This window comes from Manis javanica, chromosome 11 (assembly GCF_040802235.1).
Source record: "Manis javanica isolate MJ-LG chromosome 11, MJ_LKY, whole genome shotgun sequence".
Taxonomy (NCBI): Eukaryota; Metazoa; Chordata; class Mammalia; order Pholidota; family Manidae; genus Manis; species Manis javanica.
This window is the reverse complement of record NC_133166.1, coordinates 104,296,677-104,306,615: the sequence shown is the minus strand read 5'-3', so window position 1 is coordinate 104,306,615 and position 9,939 is coordinate 104,296,677. Positions and strand designations below refer to the sequence as shown.

The 9,939-nt window shown below is 48.6% G+C and overlaps 1 protein-coding gene across 8 annotated transcripts in view; it reads left to right on the top strand.

The window, feature by feature from the left end:
* The first annotated feature begins 1,218 nt into the window (after window positions 1–1,218).
* PPFIA4 (PTPRF interacting protein alpha 4) overlaps window positions 1,219–9,939 on the top strand; it is a 91,220-nt gene continuing 82,499 nt past the window's right edge. For all 8 annotated transcript variants that reach the window (XM_073217124.1, XM_073217125.1, XM_073217128.1 and 5 more), the window contains exon 1: window positions 1,219–1,360. The gene's annotated coding sequence lies outside the window, so the exon portion shown is untranslated. The remainder of the gene's footprint in view (window positions 1,361–9,939) is intronic.

Below are 9,939 nucleotides of genomic sequence, written 5' to 3'. Positions count from 1 at the left end.
CTCAACTTCCAAGTTTTTGTATTAAACTTCATGGCATGATAATAGATACAATATTGGATATATATCTAATATATAATAAGTATATTATATAGCTGGTTTCTTATACCTGGCAAAATGTGTGATCTTGGCGTCAGCCTTCCCTTTGCGTTGGCTGAGTTGACTCTTAAAAATGATTCATTCTATTAGCGAAAGAATGTGAAGTGTCTTAAGTATTTCTTTCTGATGAGAACCCCAAACCACCGGGAGAAGAGTTGGAACTTCCCGGACTATTGTCAAACCTGCTTCGTAATTTTAACTTTAAAAAATATATACCTTGATTTTGCTTTGAGGGTCAAACAAAATAACACAAATTTATCTTCATTTCTCACCCCCACATAAATCAAACTTAGATTTTTCCACCTTCTACCAAAGATAGAAGGACGGACACTAAGCCAAACATTGACTGCATTGGAAGGGGTGGGGAAAAGAGTTTGTGCCACTGATCTCAACTACAGCAGTTATTGCTGATCTGGAACGTGTGTGTGTGTTTCTATAAATATGTGCACGTTGCATGTAGATAAAAATGATTCACACTTCTAGCAGTGCTTACCGGATATTGTAAAGATGAGTAGGCACTGTGATGGAACTTCATCAACCAGATGGGAAAGATGCATTAATAGCCACAGGAGACAGGGTAAGGGGCAATTCAGGGAAGTGGAGAATTTAACTAAGATTTGTCAGGAATTTTGGCATTGAAACCGACTATATACTATGTATATTTAATAGACAAGCCTTTCATTTTATAGTAACAAGTGTTGGCACAGCCAGGCGTCAGGCAAGCGACACAACTCACAAGTGCACACTATGGGAAAGTGGATTTCAAGTTTCTCCACTGAAAACATGGGTGCGGCCAAAGTAAAAGTAATAAATGGGCGCGAGAGCGCAGTTGGGAGAGGTGAACCATTGGCGACAATCACAAGGCGAGGACTGAAGCCAGTTGAGGGAGCCGTAGATTAGGGACAAGGGCGAGTTCAAAGGGAGGGACAGGGACGTGCCGCGGCTCGGCGGGAAGGAGGCTGGGCCCCCGCCGGGACGACCTGCTCCGCACCCGGGGGAATCCCCGGCCGAGCCAAGATGGCGGCGCACGGCCCCGGAGCGGCGCTGTCGTCACCTGTCGGGGCGGGGGCGGGGCCCCTCCCGTGGGGGTGGGGCCAGCCTCCGCCAGGGGCGGGGCCTGGAGGCGAGGCGCCTCGGCGCTGGCGAGGGCTGCAGCTGCCTCGGCGCCGGCCCGGCTCTCTAGGACGTGTGGGGCTCCCCCGGCCGGGGGCGGCTCCCTGCTTCCTCGGAGCTGAGCTGCGGGGCCTTTGGAGACTGAAGACAGGTGAGAGTCCAGAGCCCGCGGGGGGGGGGAGGATGCCTCTTTCCCGCCTCCAGCTCCCCTCAGAGTTTGGGGCGGGGGTGTCCGTCCTACGCGCCTTGGAAAACGGCCCCTTTCCACCCCGGCTGTGTCGTCCCCTCGGGCATCGGTGCTGCTCCCTCTGCCGCCCTTCTCCGGCCTTTGCCCTTGGGGGTGAGAATGGGGGCCGATGCCCGATTTGCGTGGAGGGCGTGGAGTTCGCCCTCAGCTCCCCCAGCCTCGGGGGAGGGGAGCCGAGCTGGCAAGTCTCCCAGTGGGGGCTGGTCGGACTGTGCCCCCATTTCCTCGCCGGGAGAGTCGGGGAAGCAGCGCCTCAGCTGCTGGACCAGTTCCGCTCCTTTGGTTGCAAGAGGTGCTGAGGTCTTCGCGCTTCCCGAGGGTCTTAACCTTCCCGCGTCGCTCCTAACACCCTTTCTTGGTATCGCCAGCTCTCCATTCCTCGAACTGTTAGTCTCGGGCTGTGCCAGAAATGCCCCCATCTCCGCAGTGCCCGGCGGTGGGGTGGAAGGAGTGGCCAACTCGAGGTCTGGTGGGGGTGGGCGCAACCGGAAAAGTGGGCTGGGAAAGAGCCTCCGGCACTGCGAGAGGGGCAGTGGGGCGATGACTCTCCGCCACGCAGGAGGGATGTTTTCCAGTACAGATCCTGCAGGTTTGGATACTGGGCGGGAAGAGGGAGGCCGGGTTGGAGGACTTGGCAACGTGGTGTGGGTGGTTTTCTTTGAGAAGGAGGAGGGATAGAGGAGAAGGCGCCACTGGGGACTGATGTCACCTTTGAGGAGAGGTCTGCCGGTGGGGGAGGTGGGGCTGCTGTTCCGCTGCTCTGTGTGGGGGCAAGTGGTTGGGGAGGAGGCCCCCCACGCAGCGTGGAGACCCTTCGCGGTGGGAGCGGAAGGGCCCCCCAGCAGCCAGGTTTCAGGGATTTCCCTCGGCCTTTCAGTGGTGTAGGAACCGGTACCTAGTACTTTGTTCAACATCCAGCAGACATTTATGAGCACCTATTATAGGCCAGCCGCCATGCTAGGTGCTGGGTCTTCAGAAGCAATTTAGGGCCATGGAGCAGCTGAAAGAAACACGCAGTAGGCACTCTGTTAACAGTTCTCCCTGACTGCCATCCCGGTCCCCCACCCCCACCCCCATTTTGTTACAGGGCTACTGGATTAGAAAAAGACAGAACTGTGTCCACATGCTTTCAAGTAGCTGTCTGGACTGGATTCCCACCTGTCCACCCCTTTAGCTGGCCAGGTGGTCCCAAGGAAAACTGCCTTAGCAAAAGGAACAGTGTGAATGACTTTCCTTGGATATTTTCTAGGACTTTGTCCTGAGGCCTAGGAGGCTGCTGCCTAGGATAAATGCCATCTCAAAATAATGAGATGATGAAGAGCACAATGGTTTTGGGAGGCCAAGAATGCACTGGACACCCCAGCACTGCAGGAGATGCCATCTCTGAAGATAGAAGAGTATTGGGGAAGGGGGTGTGGAAGGGAAATCTCATCCGGTGGTATCTGGGCGTGTGCTCCAGAGCACGTCATGGTGTCAGAGCTGTGGAGTGTATGAGGTCTGGTAGCTGGGCAGTAAGGAGGGACTGGAGGGGCAGGCAGCCAGGCTGCTGGGTCTCCTCTCTGAGTTGGCTGCTGAAATCTTATTAGAGTTGGAAAGAGTTGCCAGGGATGCTCGTGGGTCCTTTCAGAGCCTCAGGATAGGCGGGAGAGAGCTGGGGAAGACGTGGAGTCCGGCTGTGGTGGCAGTGAGGCAGGGGTGAAGGCTCAGCAGGGCCAAGGGGACTTTAGGATTGCGGGGAGACTCCCCCTGGGGCTTTAGCCCTTGGATGGGTTGCTGTAGAAACAAGGTGTGGTTCTGGGTGGTGTGGAGTTGTGCCTGGTGCTTGCTGGAAAGAAGGAGTTGGTAGAGCTGGGAGGGCTATGGCCCTGAAAACTGCCTCCGGATCCAAGTCCCAGGTGGGAAACTGGGAGAAATGGAGGGGAGGAGTGGGATCAGAGGGAGGGGCGTGTGTGTGTTGCAGCCACATGAAGCCACCATCTGTCCTAGCTCGCTGACCTATTATTAGCTCTGGAGGGCATGTGGTGCTGGCTGGCAGGAGCATGGTGCTTTGGGTGGCCAGCGGAGTGAAGAGTACTCAGAGGGGGTGTGGTGGGTGGTGAGCTCTGAGAGGGGCTGCTCCTACTAAGGGACCCTCCCTCAGCCTTTGCTGCACTCGGAGGGGCCTGTGGCAACTGAGAATGTCACGGATGAGAGGGGGTGCGGAAGCCTGGTTGGGGGAAATAGCAGTGGGGGAGGGAGCCCTGAGCTAGGATGGTATGAAACTCCAGGGCTGGGCGGAGCTGAGGACTCCGCTCTTCTCCCTGGCCGAGGGCTTACCAGTTACACAAGAAACTGTGATTGTTGGCCAGCTTTTTGCTCACGTTTTAGAGAGCCTTGGGTGCTGTAGGCCCCTGCCTTTCGCAGTTATCTTCTGTTCCCCAGGTGAAGTCAGTTCTAACACAGAGAAGCTTCTTACTTGTCAGTCGGGCTGAGAGACCTTGGCTGGGGCTGTTCATTCTGAGAGAGCAGGCGAAGGTGCCACTGGGTAATTCAATCGGTCACACTCCAAGTGGTGCTCAGGACTGACCCCTGGACTGAGCCAGAGACTGAATATTTGGTCACGAGCTACTCTGTATTGCTCTTGAATGATTACTTGTGTACAATAGCCCCCCTTTATCTACAGGGGATGCCTTCCAAGACCCCCCCAGTGGATGCATGAAATTGAGGACAGTACCAAGTCCTATAAATATGATGTTTTTTCCTGGAACTACATACTTATGATAAGACTTAATTTATAAATTAGGCATGGTAAGGGATTAACATCAATAATAATAAAATAAAACAATTATAATAATATGCTATAATATTATGTGAATGTGGCCTCTCTCAAAGTCTCTTACTGTACTATACTCACCTTTCTTGTGATGATGTGAGATGATAAAATGCCTACATGATGAGATAAAAGTGAGGTGCATGACGTAGACATTGTGACAGAGCAGTAAGCTACTATTGACCTTCTAACAGTAGGTCAGAAGGAGGATCGTCTGCTTCTTGACTGCAATTGACCACAGGTAACTGAAACCACGGATTAGGGGGCTACTGTATCTGTTCTGTCAAGTAGACTGAACTTCTTGAGATTCTTGAGAGTTGAGATCATAGCTTACATGCCTTTTGTATCCATAACAATTCCTAGCTCAGTATTGAATTCATGAAAATCTACTCGATAAGTAATTTTTGGATTGAATTGAAAGGTCTATTTTCTGATCCCCTGGGTTCAATGAAGCAGGGCCTCCTTGCAACTAGGAATATTTAACCTGGAGCAGAGAAGCCTCTGGGGAGCCACTACAGTGGTGTTACATTTCAGTGGGGGAATTAGATTCTGTAGGGAGTAAAGTGAAAATGCCTAAATCTCTCATAAAGCGTGGTATGTAGGTTTAGGCTTATAACTCTGAATGATGTTAATGTACAGATATGGTGTACATTGTATATGTTATACATTACACATTATGTATTTGTATATTTTACATATACATAGAAATATACATTAATATATTACATTGTAAATACATAATGTATACAGTGGTCTTAAAAAGAGTACTTCTGTACAATATAATTTTGTAGTTAAGTGTCAGATGAAATAGCTGGTTTGTGTTTAGAGGCCTATTTTGCCTTGCCCGCAGAGTTCGGTGCTCATATCCTGGCCACTGTTTTTAGAGAGAAACTTGTTATTTCAAAGGGGAGACAGTTTTCCATTCAATGTAATAAAAAGCTTCCTTAAAACAATGAGGGCTTTCTCATTTAGTAGTGAGCTCCTTTTTCTGAAGGATAATCAAGCAAAGATTGGTTGTCAGGCTTGTAGAAGGAACAGCATGGCGTGGCCTGCATGACTTCAGAGATCCAAGCAGGAACCTGTAGTTCCAAGGAAGGAGTCGGGGAGAGGTGGGCACTGGGTGGCAGAGGCCTTGGCAGCTGTTGCAGAAGACCACTCACCTGTGTTTTGAGGGGGGATGCTGAGGACAGAGGGCCTGGGGAATAGAGCCAGGCCAAGAGCTCGGTGTGGGCTGTTCCACGTGGAGTGGCAGTCCCTGGAGATCCAGCAGGTGACTGCAGACATCTCTAATGCACGTGGGTCCCGTGCTTAGGAGGCCCTGCTGTCAGCTCTGATGGGTAGTTAAGTAGAAAGGTGGTGTGGGCCCAGTTCCTTCACTGAAGCTCCCGTTAGGCCAGTTGTGGAGTACCCCAAATTTTTGGCCCTTGTTTTGGGTAGAGCACCTGGAGCAAGTGGAATTTTCATTCCTGTTATCATCCCCATCTTTCCCTCCTCTCCCTGGCACACATGCTCATACAGGTGCAAGACCACACACGCACTACCCCCTTTCATGACAAGCAGTATGCTCCCATGATCCCGCACACATGCTCTCACGGTGCCCAATGCTCAAACATGCATGATGTCATGACTCCTGGATGCATGTCCTTGTATGACTGCACAATCCATTCTCATTCTCACACATGCATCCTTTTTTTTTTTGTGTGTGTGTGTGTGTGTCTTACTGTTTTTTTTGGTATCATTAATATACAATCACATGAGCAACACTGCAGTTACTAGACTCCCCCCATCAAGTACCCCCCCCATATCTTATTACAGTCACTGTCCATCAGCGTAGTAAGATGCTATAGAGTCACTACTTGTCTCCTCTGTGCTATACTGCCTTCCCCGTGCCCCTGCCCTATGTTATGTGTGCTAATCGTAGTGCCCCTTATTCCCCTTCTCCCTCCCTTCCCACCTATCCTCCTCAGTCCCTTTCCCTTTGGCAACTGTTAGTCCATTCTTGGGTTCTGTGATTCTGCTGCTGTTTTGTTCCTTCAGTTTTTGCTTTGTTCTTATGTTCCACAGATGAGTGAAATCATTTGGTACTTGTCTTTCTCCACCTGTCTGATTTCACTGAGCATAATACCTCTAGCTCCATCCATGTTGTTGCAAATGGGAGGATTTGTTTTCTTCTTATGGCTGAATAATATTCCATTGTGTATATGTACCATCTCTTCTTTATCCATTCATCTACTGATGGACACTTAGGTTGCTTCCATTTATTGGCTATTGTAAATAGTTCTGTGATAAACATAGGGGTGCATACGTCTTCTTGAAACTGGGATCCTGTATTCTTAGGGTAAATTCCTAGGAGTGGAATTCCTGGGTCAAATGGAATTTCTATTTTGAGTTTTTTGAGGAACCTCCATACTGCTTTCCACAATAGTTGAACTAATTTACATTCCCCCCAGCAGTGTAGGAGGGTTCGCCTTTCTCCACATCCTCACCAGCATTTGTTGTTCCTAGTCTTTTTTATGTTGGCCATCCTAACTGGTGTGAGGTGATATCTCATTGTGGTTTTAATTTGTATTTCCCTGATAATTAGTGATGTGGAGCATCTTTTCATGAGCCTGCTGGCCATCTGAATTTCTTCTTTGGAGAAATATCTGTTCATATCCTCTGCCCATTTTTTAATAGGGTTATTTTCTTTTTGGGTTGAGGCATGTGAGTTCTTTATATATTTTGGATGTTAACCCCTTTTCGGACATGTCATTTACAAATATATTCTCCCATACTGTAGGATGCCTTTTTGTTCTGTTGATGGTGTCCTTTGCTGTACAGAAGCTTTTTAGCATGATGTAGTCCCATTTGTTCATTTTTTTTTTGTTTCCCTTGCCTGAGGAAATGCATTCAGGAAAAAGTTGCCCATATTTTTATTTAAGAGATTTTTGCCTATGTTTTCTTCTAAGAGTTTTATGGTTTCATGACTTACATTCAGGTCATTGATGCATTTTGAGTTTACTTTTGTGTATGGGGTTAAACAATAATCCAATTTCATTCACTTTCATGTAGCTGTCCAGTTTTGCCAACACCAGCTGTTGAAGAGGCTGTCATCTCCCCATTGTATGTCCATGGCTCCTTTATTGTATATTAATTGACGATATATGCTTGGGTTTATATCTGGGCTCTCTAGTCTGTTCCATTGGTCTATGAGTCTGTTCTTGTGCCAATACCAAATTGTTTCACACACGCTTTCTTATGACCACAGCCACATGCTGTCATGATCCCTGACGTATACTCATAACCACACACATCTACAGTCTCACCAGTGTCCATATATGCATGTGTTCTCCATGCAGACCCTCGCAGGACCCCATTCTCATGACCATACTCTTAGACACACACTCTCTCTCCTGTGACCATACATACACCCCGTGCATTCTCACAGCTGTACAGTTACACACTATTTCATGAATACACATGTTCCCACACATCCTCTCTCTTTCATAAGCACACACACCAAACTGTTGTGACTATGTATACATACATACTGTTTATGACCCTGACATTTTTCTGGGCTGGTCTGTGTACTCCCAACCTTTTGCACTCTGGCACCTGATAGCAGCCCCCTCTCATGGTCCCGATTCCCCTGGGCAGTTCTGTTTGCTGCTGCATCTCAGATTCCCCTTAATCTGACAGGCCAAGCTTCGAATGCAGAGACTTTTGAGAATTTGTTTTCAAGAGCAGAGGACCTGTATTTGTCCCACACAGACTCTTATTTATTTATTTATTTATTTATTTATTGAGGTATCACTGATACACACTCTTATGAAGGTTTCACATGAAAAACATTGTGGTTACTACATTCACCCATATTATCGAGTTCCCCCCATACCCTATTGAAGTCACTGTCTATCTGTGTAGCAAGATGCCACAGAATCACTACTTGTCTTCTCTGTGCTGCACTGTCTTCCCCATGACTCCCCCCACACACCATGTGTACTAATCATAATACCCCTCAATCCCCTTCTACCTCCCTCCCCACCTGCCCTCCCCGACCCCTCCACTTTGGCAACTGCTAGCTCCTTCTTGGACTCACAGACTCCTTGTTTTGAAAGACTTTTATTCTCCAAATACACCACGCTGCTTACTTTGTTTCTTGTTTCTTCTTTTACATAATCTGCAGGCATGTGTAAGGGTTAATCAGTGGCTCTGATTGGCATGTGGCTGGGTTACTGTACTTAATGATGTAACTTCGGCCCAAGCCTCTGTCTTGTGGAGTGGCCTTATACCTGGCTGGTGTAAATATGTGATCTCTACTGGATATTTAGAATGTGGAAAATAGTTGGTGGGACCCCAGTGTCACTTGTGAAGCCTCCCCAGGTTTCTCATGGCTGCAATGATGTACTTGCCTCTCTGAGAGAACGTGTGTTTATTTAGTAGGAGCCTTCTGCAGAAACTCCTTAAGCCAGGGATTTTCCAACCTCTTTTTAGACTTGGAACCTTTTTATACAAATGAAACCTTAATCATATATTCAGTAAAATGGGCAGATTTGGAATTGACGAGATTAAAGTCAGAAAAGGGCATTCTGAGCCCTTTGCATTTCCTTCACCTCTTTGCCCTTCTCCACCCCAGCTCGCCCCTAAAGCTGCTCTGTGACAAAGCCCACTTGCACATACCTGCCTCCACTTACAGAGGTAGTTGTGATGACTGTAACTTGGGGCACTGTAGAAGAGGAACCATTTCGGGGGTGTCCACAGGCTTGTGGTACTTCTTTCCTCACTAACCTTTGATGTCAGTTCTCCTGGGGTGGTGACAGTGAGGGTGACCATATGGTGTGCCCAGGACAGCCCTGGCTTGTACCTGTGTCCTGGCACTGTTGTTAGCAGGGCTTCCATTCACTCTAAGAAGGCCCGGGTCTGGACAGTAAGCTGTACACCCAGTGAAGTGCTTGGCTGTGTATTGGGAGGAGGTCACTCATAACTGACTCCTGGGGGCAGCTGGAGAGACGGGCTTCACAGGTCCAGGCCCAGGGGAGCCTGTTAGATACTGAGATGCCTCTTCCCGGGTCTACCTGAAAGTGGCCGGCATTAGGAAGTGGAGTGCGTGGGCTGGCAGTGGCTGCTAATACTGCTCAGAAAAGTTTCATGTTTCTTATCTCCTTTGACCCTCATGATAACCTGTAAGGTCACTAGGGAGTATTGTGTTATGACCATCATTTTCCAGATTTGGGAACCTGAAGCCCAGAGAGATAAAGTCTCACCACTGGTGTTTTAGGGCCCTGAGAACTGGATGCCTTTGGTGTTATTTGTGGCCAGCAGTGAGAAAAGTTACTTCCCAAAACTGCTTTTCCAAAAGTTTTTTCTCTGGGAATGGCTTCCTGTGGTTAATATGGATTTTTAGTTTTCTTATTATATTTAGAGTGGGCCCAGTCTTGAGGTGCTTTAGGAACTGAGGGTGCTCAGAGCTGACACTTGGCTGGTGTCAGTTGGACACAGATCCCAGCACTGTGTATGTTAACTCTGGAAATCCCGTGTCAGCTCCCAGAGGTGGGCATTTTCACCAGCCCCATTTCACAGATGGGCTGAGGCTCAGGGAGGTTAAGTACCTTTCCAGAGTCACATGCGTGGTCAGTGGAGGAGCCAATGTTCAGACCCCTCAGTCTGCTGCCTCTCAGGGTAAGAGTGGCCCCAT